The sequence below is a fragment of the Schistocerca gregaria genome, chromosome 3, assembly GCF_023897955.1.
Source record: "Schistocerca gregaria isolate iqSchGreg1 chromosome 3, iqSchGreg1.2, whole genome shotgun sequence".
Lineage (NCBI taxonomy): Eukaryota > Metazoa > Arthropoda > Insecta > Orthoptera > Acrididae > Schistocerca > Schistocerca gregaria.
This window is the reverse complement of record NC_064922.1, coordinates 629,942,405-629,959,592: the sequence shown is the minus strand read 5'-3', so window position 1 is coordinate 629,959,592 and position 17,188 is coordinate 629,942,405. Positions and strand designations below refer to the sequence as shown.

The 17,188-nt window shown below is 38.6% G+C and overlaps 1 protein-coding gene across 1 annotated transcript in view; it reads left to right on the top strand.

The window, feature by feature from the left end:
• The first annotated feature begins 1,254 nt into the window (after positions 1–1,254).
• Positions 1,255–17,188, top strand: part of LOC126354186 (probable Na(+)/H(+) antiporter nhx-9) — an 898,754-nt gene continuing 882,820 nt past the window's right edge. Inside the window, exon 1 of the mRNA XM_050003636.1 lies at positions 1,255–1,928. The gene's annotated coding sequence lies outside the window, so the exon portion shown is untranslated. The remainder of the gene's footprint in view (positions 1,929–17,188) is intronic.

Below are 17,188 nucleotides of genomic sequence, written 5' to 3'. Positions count from 1 at the left end.
GCGCGCACACGACAGAAATAATGAACAAGAAGCAATTGTAAACAGCAGTCTGGTAACGCTTTGGGCTATTTAAGATGGCAGCAGCCCCCGACCACTCTCTGGCTTAGCGTAAGTCTATAGTACCATCTCCCTTCTTCTTCTTCTTCTTCTTCTTTTTTACTTCCACGGTGGACGTAGACATGAAACATTAAATACGATCGTTGGCCGACGTCCAGCTATAGCAATCGACATGCGTCAGAATATACAACAGACCATTGATAACACAGACTGCGTATGGCGCCATTTTACTGAAACCAATATTTAAGGCATGTCATTCGGGGTACGAAGCCGAGTAAGCATTAACTCTTTATAGTGCACTATTTATGAAATTTTTGTTATAAATCAATTTATGCCTTTTAGTAGAAGCAGGAGTAAGGACCTCCGCATATGCTCGATTGTTTTGTAAACGGCAGATTAGATATACTGACGAAAATCTCAGTTGCGAAAGTGAACTATTTTAAAATACCTGCAGAGATATTTCCATGAGTAGAAAGTTAGAATGATTGTTGATCCTTAGATGTAAAACTCGATGAAAGACTAACGTTTTAAAATGACGGAACGTTAATGTACAGCTCAGTACAGGATTCTCTACAATATTTTCATATATATTTTGTCCATTATTTTGGTATCTGTACTGGATTAAGCAAAAAATATAAACGCTTATTATTGAAGAAGACGGACACTACGTATATAGACGAATTTCATTTCTTATAAAAACGTAATAAAACATTTCGTACAGTACATATTGTTCAGGAATCGGAAAACTAATGATGCCTGGCAAACGGATAGTGCGTCTTCTACTCCCGTGGAAGTGATGAATAAGACTGAAGTGCAACAGAAACAGGTATTCACCACATAACTGTAATTGTGTCTTTCGGTAAAAGAACTGTCAATACTTTCCAAATGGCCACGTGTAAAAACGATATCCATCGCATTAATAATAGGAATTTCGGAAAAATTAGGTTAACTGCACTAGTACATGACGTATGATAGCAATACGACAAGTCATTTTTTTGTTAAAATCTCTGCTTGATTTTAGGTATAAATGACAAAACTCCCAGCTCCACTTCGCATAGCACGTAATGACAGTTGATGCAACGAGTTTAGCAAACTGCCACGAGCCACGTGACTTAGACGTTGGTTTCAAACGTCAACACACCAGAGATTCGTACATGAGCGATGTATGTTATCTATAGTCTATGGAATATACTAAACACAACTGTCTGCGTATTTATCTCATACAGACGTTAGTATTACGCAATGACGCGTCCACATCGATGATAATAGAGCTTAATCTTTCCCAAATACGTACATTCTCTGCGACTAATTGAAATGCCTATTCCAGAAGTGCGAAGTGTCAGAAAGAGCGACTTTTGTAACAAACAATGCAGATCATTTTACGTTGTTTTGTGTGTGTGTGTACTAATACGTATTGCTACAGATATTATTTTATGAATTAGTGTACTCTTTTTACTGTGGAAACAATTTCCCTCTGTGTTTACATCGGAGGCCATGACAATTCACAAGTGTAATATGTGGTGTTCTTGTAGAACAATGAACAACGCTTTAAATGGGAAACCATATTGTTATAAATTAGGTCGTGAGTTGCAAAAAACAAACAAAAGATTTAGAGGTGAATATTGTACGTTAACGCGTTGTGTATTGGATTACTTGTGTTTCCTTCTGGATGTGACGTTCAACATGTGCACGCTTGTAATGGTATGGGTGAAATGTGTAGAATTGCTGAAACAATAATGCTCCAGTGGCGGATGCTCGACTGTGAAATTGGTTTATATCCATGCAAATCAACAAATTCTCGATACCAAGCCGTCTCCAGTAGCTGTGGATTTTCTTAGGCAGCGAGACTGGCATCCACTGATACGTGAAAGGTAAGCAGTTACTGTTTTCTTCTGTCGTAGTTGTAGCTGTGTGAACTAGCACTGTGCCGCTTCTTCTACGTAACATGTCCAGACCTAACCTTAGTGCTTATCATCGACGTTGATTTTGCGAATGGCTGATAAATGGAACATTATAAGGAATGGGAATCAAGCAGGCTATGTTAATCTGCGTACAGCAACAATTTCTCACTTCTACGGAGCGTTAGGCCTATTTAGACAATTACACTCATGGTATTCTTTTCGGTATCCGTTTTCAAAGTAAAAGATTATTTTTTATATTAATTCATGTGCTGCATTTGCGTCAACAAAATAAGTTGTTTGATTATTTGAACTTCATCCAAGTTTAATGTCCAGTGTACCTCGCCCCCACACCTTTCCCCGCATCGGACAGTCCCAGCATAAATATTTAGAGAGATCTTGAAAGTTTTTATAATCACATTTGTTTATTGTTGAAGTAAAATTTCCCCGAAGACCTGCTACGTGAATTAACTTTTTTACAAGCTGATTTGGTCGTCGAGACGTCTTGAGTTACAAAATCATCACAGAGTGTACACACCAACTTAATCAGTGTCAAGAGTTCCTTAAAATAAACTCTCTTACTAGATACCTGTAATGGGCGACATTAATCGTTCAGGCATTTAACAGTATTTTCTTTTTGATTTGTTCATAAACGTATGTCATATTGATCTTAAACACAGCTTAGTGAACATGATTGGATGAACTCTTTTAACCAATTGAAGTCTATTCCGTTGTTATTTAAGGGTAGCACCTCTTGACTTCAAAAACAGACTTGTGTACGTAGGGCTATGGTGATGCCTACCAGAAGATCGTCTGAATGTATTATTTTCAGCATGCGAAATTATACGAGATGATCTGAACACTTATTTCAGTCAATGTCGAGTCATAGTTGTCCGCATAATTATTGCATTTTGAAAGAAGTAATGGATATTTTATGTTAGGATATTGCAGGTTCTGATATGTATACTTAACAGTCTGATAATCACAGAATCCAAATTTTTCTCATCCGTCCAGCGCCTTACCTTCTTCCTTAAAAATAAATGCAAGAATGTTTTTCACATTTGAGACGATAATTTTTTCGTTTGCTGCTGGTGTGCAGTTTATTTCGTATTATAGGTGGTATGTTATTCGAATTCTTAACATGGTTAATGGAACGTATGATTACGCAAGGAGAAATCAGTCCAAATTCGGATGAGCCTTTTACTTTTTGTCTTTATTGCAGCATTTCGGCAGTGCTTTCTGTATATTGACAGACCTGTTAGAATATTGTAGTTACTACTGGAGATGGCTCAGCCAAGGAAACAAAAACATCAACTTCGGTCCATCATGTTGATAATTAAACCAGCGCTGTCCCAGCTGTTGTCAGGGTTTCCAAACTAAGAATCCGCTACTTAAGCAGCAAGTAGCTTTTCAGCTGACGTCACGAGGCTGTGTCCAATCCGCTGCTGTCGCCCCAACAAATAAAATCCCCAGCACCAGCTCGAATTAAACCAGCGTCCTCTATATGAGGGATTGTAATTAACATATCCTGGAGAGAGAGAGAGAGAGAGAGAGAGAGAGAGAGAGAGAGAAGTTAGCATAGCACGACGAAGAGCGTAAGGTCAAAATTTAAGGCACTTGTAATTTTGACACTGTGACTAGTATTACAAAATCCTTCTGTAGTAGAACTGAGTAACGCATAGCAACATTAATATACTGGAAAGGAGATCGTGTATAGCTTTACGTTTTAAGCCATTTAGTAGAGGCCATAAACATGACGTAATATAACTTACAGCTGAACTACGATTTTCGAGTACAACCCTAGACTTCGTTACGCTGTAGTGTTGTAAAAGAGATAAATTCGACAGTAAATATAGGAGAGTGATTTTGCTGGATCCCAGGTAATCTTGAAAGTAGGGAGATATTTTGCTGGATCCCAAGTAATCTTGAAAGTAACGTTATCGTAGCTTCCAAAACTGATTCTCGGAGCGGAGAAAAGAATAAGAAACTAATTTTTGATTTATTGCCACGTGCGTAGAAGTTGGTCAGCAGATAATACATATTTTGAAATGACTACTAATTTAAAGGTACATTCCAATGGAACAAAATTTCGCTGTAATTGCATGTTCTGGCCCGTATGGTTTTCCCTCACTAGCGATGTTAACTGTTATGCGTTTTGTTGCTGCTTTAATCTCAAAGAATCTGTACAAAACATGCTCGCTTAAATTTATTCAATTTCTAACAGTTTTATTGTTACACGCAACAACAAAAAATATGGAGCACACATTGATAAATGAAAGAACAGGCCGACTAAGAGCTGAGGCGTTGAATACGTGTTCGTCCTTCAGATATTTCTGTACCTCAGTTAATTGTTGCATTCTAATAATGACAGTTGAACTTCTGGTCCGAAACCGTGGTCTTATTTCACTGTCCGAGCCATTGATGAGTGGTATTTTCTGTTATTGTCCGCGCAAAATGTATTATGGAAGCTCTGTGTTTTACTAATTCTTCCATCAATTCAGTGATAATTGTAGGAGACTGACTATCCACTTTGGCGGAATCGTAGTATCCTCTGTTGTTGGTAGTAATTACCATTATGATGTTCTTAAAGTATCATGACCAGCCTTAGAAATTTATTGCAATAGCGCGTCTCATATGCATTCACATCTGTAATTCCTGTATCTCTGAAACACATATGTATCTCTTTGCAGTAAAGATAATTTCTGTGTTATTTACATGGAGGTAAAAAAAAGTAAGTTCTCATTACGTTACAAACTTGAAGCCGACGTCCAACATCTTACATAGTCCAAAAAATTTGGTTCACCGCATTTACACCCCCCTGCTTCACCGTGGTGATGCTTCCCCGTGATGTCACTATGATGTGTCTGTGCCCACTTTCGACGTTGGGGATATCTGTCGACTTTTGTGGTCATATCCGGAATAGCATCTAGCGCTTTGATTGTGTGGAGAAGTAGTTATTTAATCTAAACTGCCAGCTTGCGTCGTTTACTATGTACTAATCGATCCAATCGTAACTAAAGTTTAAAGGAACCACATTTCATTGGTAAGTTGAGCCGTACAAGTAATACTTTATTTTGTATACCTGAATTATGGTTGCACTGTTCACTTTTATTCTTTCCTGTGTTTTTTTACTGCCTTCCAAACCGCAAACGCTCCGATATCCGGGCCACACCGTATCAATGGTTCGTCTCCGCACAACACACAGCTGCTTGAACGCGCTGATTGTTGGTGCAGCATCTCATGCCCTAAATTCCTCCCGCCGATTGATTATTATTCATTATTCATGTTACCTGTTTCTTTAAAAAAATGCGTGCGCTCGTGTGTGTGTGTGTGTGTTTACGCGAGCGCTTCCTTTCTGAAGAAGGCTTTGACCGAAAACATTCCTTTCTTTAGTGCCTGTGTGCTTCCCAGTGTGTGAGTAGCAATCTACCCGCTTCACAGTGCAGTTATCCCTTCGTGAAGATTGTCGTAAGTTATCCACTACAGTTGAACAGGAACAATGATATTTATAATTACAACAGCAGAATAAAAAATGGCAATCATTACGCCACATTAAGGTTGCTTGTAACAGAAACAGAGGTTCAAATAGCTGCAACCAATGGTTTTGATTACTTACCCAGTCTTGACAGAAAGTAAAATTAGAAACTAAACTGAAAATTTTGGCAACTCCTCCTATTCCGCGAAGACTATCTAGCCTATTATTGTAATGTATAGATTGTCATGGGTAGTAATTACTGACTAGCATCGTGTGTGTTTAATTAAAAAGCAAATAAAACTAATAAATGATCAACATGGAGGCATAATTACAATTTTACGTTAATATAAAATGACTCATTCCACATCATTACGAATTATCGTGCAAATGATAGATGGAATATGAAACTATGTTTCTCACTCACAAAAGATGGTACAGAATTACATATTTTGAAAACAAAAATGAAATTCAGAGGCAAAATGAAGCAGATGATCAAAGTAGACGTACATTCCAATTGCGATATTTTTGCTTATACCTGAAAAAAAATCGTTCAAATGCCTCTAAGCACTATGGGACTTAACAACTAAGGTCATCAGTCCCCTAGACTTAGAACTACTTAAACCTAACTTAACCTAAGGACATGACGCACATCCATGCCCAAGGCAGCATTCGAACCTGCGACCGTAGCAGTAGTGCGGTTCCGGACTAAGCGCCTAGAACCGTTCGGTCACAGTGGCCGGCTATGCCTGAAAAACTGACAGGATTACTGGCGAGAAATATTCCTTGACAAGTACCAAATAGGCTACTGTTGGAAAGGGTGGTCTATATGTTACACAGGTTAGGGTATCAGGATTACTGGCGAGAAATATTCCCTGACAAGAAGCAAATAAACTACCGTTGGAAAGGTTGGCCTACATATTACACTGGTTAAGATACATATTAAAGGCGTGTAAGCGTTTGTGACCATTCCCTTAATCATTTTTATAGTACTGCTCAATACTGGAATACATTTAAGAAGATTATATCGTTTTTTACCGTGTAAGTAGCTGTTACTGGTCTCACTGAATGATGCATCATAGGTAAGATTGGAAAGTGGGAAGATGTGGAAAACTATAACGAAATTAATGCACCCACAATCTAATAAAACAAAGAGCTTTGCTCTGCATGGAGGTATACCTGCCTATGTGGTAGTAATGTTTCTTTGACATTTTATTAATCGTTCACTTTGTTGACATGCACAAATATGGTAGCGTACCTTGCGTCTTACCTCGTTGCACACGTTTATTTGCTAGCGAAGAATAGGTAGGTAAATTTTTTGCAAACGTGAACATTAAAAATGTTGTGCGTACTGGTTGAAAGCTGAAGATGTGACGAACGAGCAGCAGTACCGGTAAGCAAACAACCATTGGTTCTGGAGTTCCAGCTTCATTTGCTATTGATACAAATACAGTTAAAGTGGAAATAAATGGATTACGAAAACATCTTCTTAATTATCCGAAAAATATCATCAAATACAAGTAGTATCACCGAGGCCAATTAGGCCAAATACGCATTTAAGAACAGAAAAACGTTCAAAATTGTCTCCCTGACATTATGTTATTCATGAGAGCACTATAATTTTTAACATTTAAAACAGTTGTTTGCGTGCACACGACAGAAATAATGAACGAGAAACAATTGTCAACAGTAGTCTGCTAATGCTTTGGGCTATTTAAGATGACGGCAGCCCTGGCCCACTCTGGCCTCAGAAAAACACAGCGTCTTACGCTGTCTATAGTGCAGTCTCCCTCCTTTTACACGGTACTATAGCACACTTAGTTCTGACTCAGATGGCTCTGAGCACTATGGGACTTAACATCTGAGGTCATCAGTCCCCTAGAACTAAGAACTACTTAAACCTAACCTAAGGACGTCACACACATCCATGCCCGATGCAGGACTCGAACCTGCGACCGTAGCGGTCATACGGTTCTAGACTGAAGCGCGTAGAATCGCTCGGCCACACCGGCCGGCACTTAATTATGCAACTTCTCTCAATTTTACCTCCCTGCCTTCGACACACTCCCCTTCGTGACTCCAGAAGCATCCCTCCCTCCTCCCCCTTCCGATATCCACACACCTGCCTCATTAACACAGTTAACAACACAAAGAAGTACAGACAATGAGTTCAGAAACATTTAATTCTCAATATTGGGAATTCTTATAAGACACAAGAGAAACAAACGAATACACAAAAAGACACTGACATATGAAATCTAATGAGATTACTTCAACAAGATTTATTATTAAAAGCACCTCTTACACAACACCCAAATGCAATTCGAGAAAAAGAGGTATTCCAAAAAACAAAGAAGTGGGTATAGAAAATTCTACAAAGTTGTCGAATTTAAGGGCGGTATTACACTATCAGATTTTCTATGCCAAAATTATTTGACGTGGCGCAAGTAGGGATATTATACTGGCATCAGATTTTCTTTGACAAAGATATTTGACATCATTCCTTTAGAATGGGTGACGAAGACTTATCAGTGTTTTCTGCAGTTGCGTGTATCACAACTTCCTTGTGTTTACTTTTGGTATCGTCATTATCATAGAAGACGACGAAAAGAAAAAGGAAATGTACTGTGGTGAAGGCGTGGGTTTCGCGGCGAGATCCAAGAAAATCTCCAGGTGCGCCAAGTGGAGGACGTAGGGGCGTATAAAAATTACTTTCGAATGGACAAGAATACCTATCAAAATGTGCTCCAGAAAGTATCTCGTCATATCACGAAAGAGAAAATTCACCTCTGAATGCTATATCCACAAAAGAAAGACTTACTGTAACACTGTAATTTCTTACAACAGAAGACAGCTATTGTAGTGGGCAGTATAGGCCTAATTCGAATACCACAGTGCTCATTGCCGAAAACAATACCAGAAACCTGTGAATCTATTAATAAGGCACTGAAGAAGCAATATATGGAGTAACTTGTAAGACTGTACTCTGCAACAAGTGGAACATCGTTATGGTAATTATCACCAACAACAGAAGATATAATAATTCAGTCAAGATGAATAAGAATCTGTCAAGTACAATAATCACTGGAACGAGGAAGAATTAGCAAAACAGAGAGCTCCGTAAATACATTTCCCGCGTACAGTAACAGAAAATTCCATTTATCAGTTGTTTAGTACTTTCAACAACCATTAAGAAATATTTTTATTTCTGCAAGAGTTGGAGATTTTATTCTTTATATTCTCGTAGATGGCACATCCTGACCGAATTTAGACGGCTGACGGTCCTGGCAATTTTTTTTTATAGCTCTCGCTTCTTCTTGTTCTGTTTTTGTATTATCGATGCTGCAAATTAAGCAATACTTCACCTGTCTCGTAAGTTTCTATCAGTTTTGTTGTTGAGGCAATGCACCACGTAAATTTTTAAGCCATGTTGATAAACATGGGATATCAGATAGCTGCAGCGATGCTAGCGCTCGAAGCGGTTAAATTTCTCCGCGCAGTTAATAGAAGATCAACGCTTTCTTTCACAAAATCTAAGGTGAGACGCTAGATTTGATCAAAGAATTTTTGAACAATACCTAACTTTGACAAAGTTCCTAATAACACAATCAAATTTTATTTAATAAAGAAACTTCGTCATAGAAACAGCGACCTAACCTCTGTTGGAGAAGGTAGGAAAGCCCAGTTGTCATCATAATATGTACAAAAGAAATTTAAACAATAGAAGAAAGTTGTAGAGGACATCCAGCTGTAAAGAAAAACTCTGTAGATAATCGGGTGTAGTTAAAGTGTACCTGTCTCTTCCATTATGTGCTGCAGTTGGTAACCGCGCAGAGAATGATTGGAAGTCAGCGCCATACAAATCGTCAGTCGGTTGCTGGTAGCCAATTACAATGCTCGTTCGTAATATCATGTGGCTCTTAAATAAAGTTAGCTATTATTTAATTCTGTTACGTTAGAATTTAACCATATCGACGGAATTGTCGGCAAAATCGGAAATAAGACTTACAAGTAAGTTATTGCAATGACGAAGGTATATCTCGGTATACACTATTTATACGCAGCGAAGCCCGAGACGGAGGTTAGAATGGAACGTTGACAGTTTCGTTGCTAGTTGGCGAGGCCAATGATTCTCAACACAGAAATACAATGGTCACAATAGTTTTTCATACTGCCTAAGGGAAAACCAGTAACATACTTGTAAACGAAATTTTTGGTTGTAATTAGCAGCTGCAGGTCACACAAATGGTGTTCTTCACTGTCAACTGTTGAATGGTTCGAGTACTCTTATGAGGTAGCATATTTCTTGAAATCAACCAGTAAGTAGCACGTGCCTTGTTTGGTATTATGTGAAGGAGTAACATTACGGATGCTGTTACATTTTTCCTTAATAACGGAAGTGACATTAAAGAGAACCAGTGACATGTATCACAGAATGTGGAAAGTGATGATACCAATTATATAATAATGACTCTGACAATACGTAACGTCAACTGATGTGAGGAAGAGCATCAAATTATTATCTAACGCATTGGTGTCGAGCACACAAAGTAGTGCAGTGCGTAACTGAGTACATTTAGGGTATCATGTGACAACTTATTTGATTCGTATCCATGCGCACTTCTATTGCAGAACACGAGTAGACCTATATCTTGATCAATGCAAGAAAAAGAAAAGAACTAATGGTAGTTTGTGTTGTCTGCGAGACCACGGTGATTTCAAGGCCCGAAAAAGCGTTTTGCAGTGTCTCATATCGTACTTTAGTGCCTTGTTAATAGATACTTTCTTTTCTTTTTCTTTTTCAAAATTTTGTTTTACATTCAACACTTCCGCGTAATCACAGAACATAACAGAAGACGAGCTCCTTTTCTACGAGGCCGTGCTGAAAAGTAATGTCTCCGAGTTTTTTATTTGAAAACTCTTAAAGCTATTTAAATAACATCCAACGTCTTTACTCTTCATGTCTACATATTTACAACCCCTGCCCTAAGAAGGCTCTGAATTGACGGTGTGTAACGTTACTATGTCGGTGCATGAGAAACAAAGTCTTGTAATGGAATTTCGAATTCGAAGAATTCATCCACACATTCAGCACCTTTTCGTTAAGAATAAACAACGCAAGGTCACACACGAACGCTGCGGTATCAGCAACAGTCCGACGCCTTGGGTTCACTGTCATCGATCATTCTTCATCAATCATTCTTCCCGACTTGACCCCATCCGATTTTAATCTGTTTCCAGAATTTAAGGAACACCTTCAAGGACTTTTGATAGAGAGGCGGAGGTGCAAGAGGAGGAGAGGTTTTGCTCCGCCAACGAGGTAAAACATTCCCCAGTGACGGTATCAACAAACTGGTCTCTCGTTAGGAGAAATATGTTCGTCGCCAGGGTGACTGTTGAGATTTAAATATGTAGACATAAAGAATAAAGATGTAGAATGTTACTAACTTTTGTTTTGTTTAAAAACCTTCAAGAGTTTTCACATAAAAAATTAGGAGGCATTAATTTTCAGCACGCCCTCGTAAGTATTTGTATCGTGTACAATACATTCACATTTCAGTCTTCAGTACGGAAATGCGTAAGAAAATGGCAGCGAGTAATTTCTTCGGAGAGGAATTCACATTATAGTTCTTTTGAGGAAGAATGCACATTTCTCGCAAAAACAAATTAATTCGTGATGTTACATAGTCACGTATAACCAAAAATCTTCTTTACTCCTGTCTCTTTTTGAGAATATGTAAAATATTGTATGTCTCTTCAATCGTGTGACAGCATTTTTCTTCATGTAAGGTTCTTCATCTGCATGTAAAAAACTCGTCGATTTTATTGTGTTTGACGATATTCTTTTGATAATTGCTGATTTTTTTGCTTGCATTACCGCAAAAAAAGATGTTCTTCGGTGTCACTGGGAGTGCAAGTGGCACAAAGTGGAGACTCTGCTAGATGAATGGGGTGTAGCCTTTTCTGTTTGTTGAGATTCTTCTGTTGACAACGTATTGCCTTTACATTGTTAGGTAATAGGGTGTCGTGGATTTCTTCCAGATTTTGTGCCAGTTAAAATATTAGCACTTTTTTTTATGAAATTCCTACCTTTACTTTACATCGAGTTCCTGTAGACCTCTTTTGCTTTGGTCATATATTTTCCAGTAGTTCTCATTTTAATATAACTGTTTTCTACGAAGAAATGTACCAGATGGTTATAATGTATTCGGAATATGGTGTGGGAGGGAGGTTGGGGGGGGGGGGTTTCCTTTCTGGCCGGTGCTGTTTCATTTAACAGAGATTCTGCCGTGTCAGAGATTCTGCCGTGTTATAAGGTGATTTCTTTAACTGTATGTAAGTTTTACAATGCACAGTGCTTGCACATTATTGTACATTTCTGTAAGGTTTAAACTGCCATCATAGTTAATGTTCATATTTCACTTTTGAAGATACATTCGCGGCTAAGTGACCCTGAGCGGAAGGTATTCTTTTGAGTAGGCTACATCTTTCGGCAGCGAAAGGACTTGTGTCACATGATTTATTTCGGATGGTATGTAGAAGTTTAAGAAATCTACCCTCTGTATTTTGTCAATTAGTGCTTCTAATCCACAACCGACATTCATTGTTCCAGACTTACTTCCGTTAAATTTGACGCTCGATGTTATGTCGTATTTGTAGTACTTTTTCTTTTTTACTGGCGTTAGTTACCAGAAAACCAACGTCATTTGCATACGCCTTGCATACGGTTAGTGTTGAAATCCGCCCTGACATTGGGGACCGTCGCCGTTATGGACCTTCTAGTCCCCTCATCCCAACAAGACCCAATTTAGCAAAATACTGTTACGCACTTGTTCCATATACTGAAGTAACGCAATCTGTTAGCGTAACATGTAAATGCAGTCTCGCTTAGTTTTTTTTATGTCCACAAGTTTATGTTGATAAGGTTGTCTCACAGATGGCGTTACATATTGCGTGTCCTGAATCGACGATGCAAGAACCGTTATATCTAGCGCTATCATTCTAGGACATACCAGACTTCTCCAATAGTAGGGGGCTGGAACTATTTAAGCAGAGCCACGTGGAGGCATCGGGAGGTTCGATTTGAATAGCTAACTGATAAGACGATTCTTTCTAAATGTAATACTAACAAAGAGTACAAGTTAATAATGATACTGAGTAGTTAGCAGTGTGCACTGATTATATATAGGGCGTGATGTGTATAGTGACGTATACTTCGATGAGTAAAGTGTTGTTGTCGTCTTTTGCCATCTGATAAACTAATCATAGCTTACGAAAATGCCTAAGGATGGAAAGAAAAAGTGTCACTTTTCGGATGATTACACGAAAGTGATCTTTTTTCAATAAAGGACGTACGGCTCCGGAAACGTTGCGTGAAATTTGTAGCTGTTTTATCTCAGTAACTCTTGGAGGTAAGGCAGATGTGAGACACCACATTTCTACGAAGAATCAAACAGATAGATTCACGGTACCATCGACATCATAGCCTATTTAGACCTTCATGAGTAAAGAAGATACTCAGAAGGAATTGCTTAAACAACTTATAAATTTGTCAAGTGTCATCAGTCTTTCAGTTCTCTTGATTGTATCGTTAAACCTGAGTGAGTGCTGCAATGTATAGTGACTCCCAGAATCGCCGCAAAGCGGTCTGCAGCCAGCTGCAGCGATTGTTAAAAATGCATCCGCCCCACAATCCGCGTCCGAATGCATAAAACAATTGCAATAAATTTCGTTTTATGGCAAATGCCTCGATGCATCGAACCACAAAGCTAAAAAGATGTTTCCTTTAGTTGTTAAATACTTTTTTCAAGCTGCCGGAATCCAACAGCAGCTATTGAAATTTGATTCGCTGAATAATGAAACATCGGAGACAATTACAAGTTTTGTCTAGACACTTTAAGACAACTGCCAATTTCATTAGATAAAAAAAATGCTTTTTGTGGAGACAATACCAATACCAGCTTTATTGACGCAGCCAGCGAAAGTGTTTCACCAAATTAAAGAACTTCTAAGAAAAATGTAGAACGAATTGGATGCCCTGCCCATATTCTCCTTAATACTATATCAAGCGCTGCAGGAGTCTTTAACTGTCGACAAAGAAATGATTTACATGATTTTTTTCAAATTACACTGTAAAGACAGAGAAGCTGAAAGAGTTCTGCTTATACGTTGACGTCAATGAGCTAAACTCTTCTATCTCTCTCAAAAACAAGATTACTGTCTTTAATGCCTGCAGCTGAGATAACTCATAAGTTTTGAATTCCGTTGAAACAGTTTTTTGACGGTAAAGACAGGCCACCTGAAATACTTCCAATTTTTTCAGTAGCCCAATCAATGAAATTTACTTCATGTTTCCGCAGTCAAATTTGGCTCTAGCTGAAAAAATATAAAAGTTGTGGTGAAGAATAAAATCTCGATAATTGATATAAGGAATATAATAATCTACACTCAAAGATGTCAGAATGAAAGGAAGACGGCCAATTTTTTTGGCATCCATACCAAGATGGATTTGAACAGATCAAAGAACTAGAAATTTCACCAAGAAATATTTGATTTGGTTTCGAAATCTAAAGAAGAAGAGACAATGACGTTCTATACCATAGTCTTTTATTAGTTGGAAAATGGGCTATTTCTTTTAATACATATCAAATATTTGATTGGATGACGCTATCTGAAACCCCAGATAAGGCGATGATTGAACACTATTATATACCTTGCAAAAAATTATGTGAAGAGTTCAGGTGACAATTGTTTTCAGGAATGTACGTATCTGAAGAACATTTTAGAAAGCAAGCGTGAATCGGAGGATTTTAAGTCTAAGCACTCCGTGGATGAAAGATGGATTTACATTCTGAAGGAAACCGAAAATCCTGAACGCAAATAACAGCTGCAAAGATTATGCACTTGTTTTCGATTCCCGCGCACAACGCTACTGTGGAAGGAGTATTTTCGCTGAGTGGACTAACGAAAGTAATCGACTGCTGCTAGGGACTGTGTAACCAACCTAACGGTGCCAGTTTGACTACATGTTGACCTGCATGTAGTGTTATAAATACATAAAAGGGAAAAAAAGACTTGCTGAAAAAGGAGGTGAAATCTTCCGAAAAATATGAGTACCAATTGCTTCTTCCGCAACAAGTTCCATGAAATTGTGTTAGAATTAAAAAGTAATTATATTAAATAAATTTTTAATTCATTTCTACACCACCGACTCAGAGTGTCCAGACAAGGTCTCAGCTTGATATGGCACCCCTACATACGATACTCTCGCCAAGTACCGTTAACCCATGGAGGTAAAGATTTAGGCTAAAAAGGACAGGCTTGATTGCAAAGGCGAAGAGTGCCATGGAAAATTGGTACCTTTGCCTTACTGAGCTGCTGATTTCGATTGGACTGCTGGAGTGACCATTTAAGATAGTTATGGATGTAGCGTTTTTAGGAATGCCTTTTGATGTCTGGAAAGTTCATAGCTTACTTAGTCTGGAAGAGGTAGAGTGGTCTACTCTATTGAATACTTTTTCGAAATCCGGCCATATCGGAGCGCATTTTATTTTACAAGCGTCAGCGGACGATATCATATCCCTGTAATCACATAGTGTTTGGTGAATGGTTGTATCTTTGTCCACTCTCGATTGATACGGTCCTATTATGGTGTTCATTACTGATTTTAGAATTTCTTTTATAATACGTGCAAATATTTTGCAATTATAGTTCAGAAGTATTTGAGCTCCTAAATTTGTTATTGGTTTGCCTGCCGGGTGTTTTGGAAGTGAAACTATTGTTCCTTCGCGGAAGTCATTTGGGATATCTTATCGGGTTTGATTAATTCATTGAGTACGAACGTTAGCGTCATTTGTCTTCTGAATGTTTGTTACAGCTCTGCCAGGGTACTGCCGGTCCGGTCCTCGCGACTTGTTTTTTGGTCTTCTTTTTATAGCGTCCTCTACTGCTTTTCCAATATCTCCATTAAGAAGCTGTTGGCTTCTTACAGTCGAGTCTTCCAGTCTGTTCTGTTATGACGTTATCCAGCTCCGTTATGTAAGCTATTTTATTAGCAAATAACTGTTGAAAGTGGTTGTGCATTTCTTGCTTGATCTTGTGTTGCTTTGTCAGTAACGGCCAGTAGATCACAGGTGATTTTTTTTTTTGTTTTCTCTCTTGCTCTTACTATAATATATTACATGATGTATTGAAGTCTGTTCTCCAGGAACTGCGTTTTGAAATAGATTCTAATTTTGCATTCTTCGAGCTGTTTCCATTTTAACATTATGATTTTGGCTTGAATTCGTTCGATTTTCGTATAATTATTAATTACTGATACGTCAAGTTTATGTAGGTCTCTTAAGCACTGAAAGTAAAATTCAGTGGTTCGTTTTTGCCAATTATTTTTCTCGCTTGAATAATTTATCATATATTTTCTTATCATAGTTTTCGCTCGTTTCAACTATCCGGGTCGTATGAAGGGAAGTTCTTCTCGCACTGTTTCCACTTATTGTTGAAAGCTTCATGGCATCCGTGATCCTTTAAATGTTCTACGTTCAGCTCCCTAGTCATCTGCCCCTATTGGTTTTTTGCTTTCCTAAGTTCGTGGTGCCAGCCGCTGTGCCCGAGCGGTTCTAGGCGCTTCAGTGCGGAACCGCGCTGCTGCTACGGTTGCAGGTTCGAATCCTGCCTCGGGCATGGATGTGTGTGATCTCCTTAGGTTAGTTAGGTTTAAGTAGTCTAGGGGACTGATGACCTCAGATGTGAAGTCCCATAGTGCTCAGAGCCATTTGAACAATTTTTTAAGATCGTGGTACATCTGTTCGCTACGTGAACTGAAAATGTGGTGGGTCATTTGTATGTTTGCAGGACATGTTTTTCTTCCTGTTGTGTATATCTTATTAATCTCACTCGTTGGGCCGTTCTTGATATGCGTGAGAGTGCTCCATTCTTACTTTCCCACTTGTTAGTGAAGTTTTAGTTTTTAACTATCTACTCCAATTCTGTAAATCAGAAAAATGTGGCGTCTGGTCCTTAAGGGAGAGCACGTGGTTATACTCCCCGCCGAAAATTATTTGTTCATAATGCAGTCCGAAATGAAAGACTATTTCGTCTTTAATTTAGCTCTTCGTCTCCTATCCCCAATACCAGAAGGTGCGTAGTTGCTCCTGAACCCGTTACCGTGTCTGGTGCTTGCTATGCTTTGGCGTTATTTCTTCTTTGGTAAATATCGCCTTTACGAGTTCACTACCACTTCCTGGACTCACATTTGCGCTACATCCTGTTATCGTGTCCAATCTACTTCTTGTAATATAATGATACCTGTATTGGCTGTAACATACATTGCAAGTTTTTGAAAGTGGCTGCCGATTTTGTTTACAGTTAACGTCGCGATTCGCTAGGCTTGCAGCTAAATCATAAGCAGTTACGTATGTTCATTGTTGCTGTTTGTTATTGTATGTTCATTGTATCAGTTTTCGCGATGACAACTCCAGGATTATTTTCATTTAGTACATTTGGACGTCGTCTCTTCTCCTTCGGAGCTGATAAAATGTGTTTGTAACCTCGGTCATCTCTTCCCCTGTTTAGGATTCCCAATTTCATCTGCCCACTTTCTTGTAGGAGTGCGTTTGGATATATCTTGTACATTTGTACGTTGACGTTTGCCCTTGTCTGTCAAGTCCCTTTCAGTGGTCTTTTTCTTTCATATTTCTTACTTACTTTCACATCGGACAAATAACCCTTCGATGCTCGCTCTACGGAGAATCTGGTGGGTCAG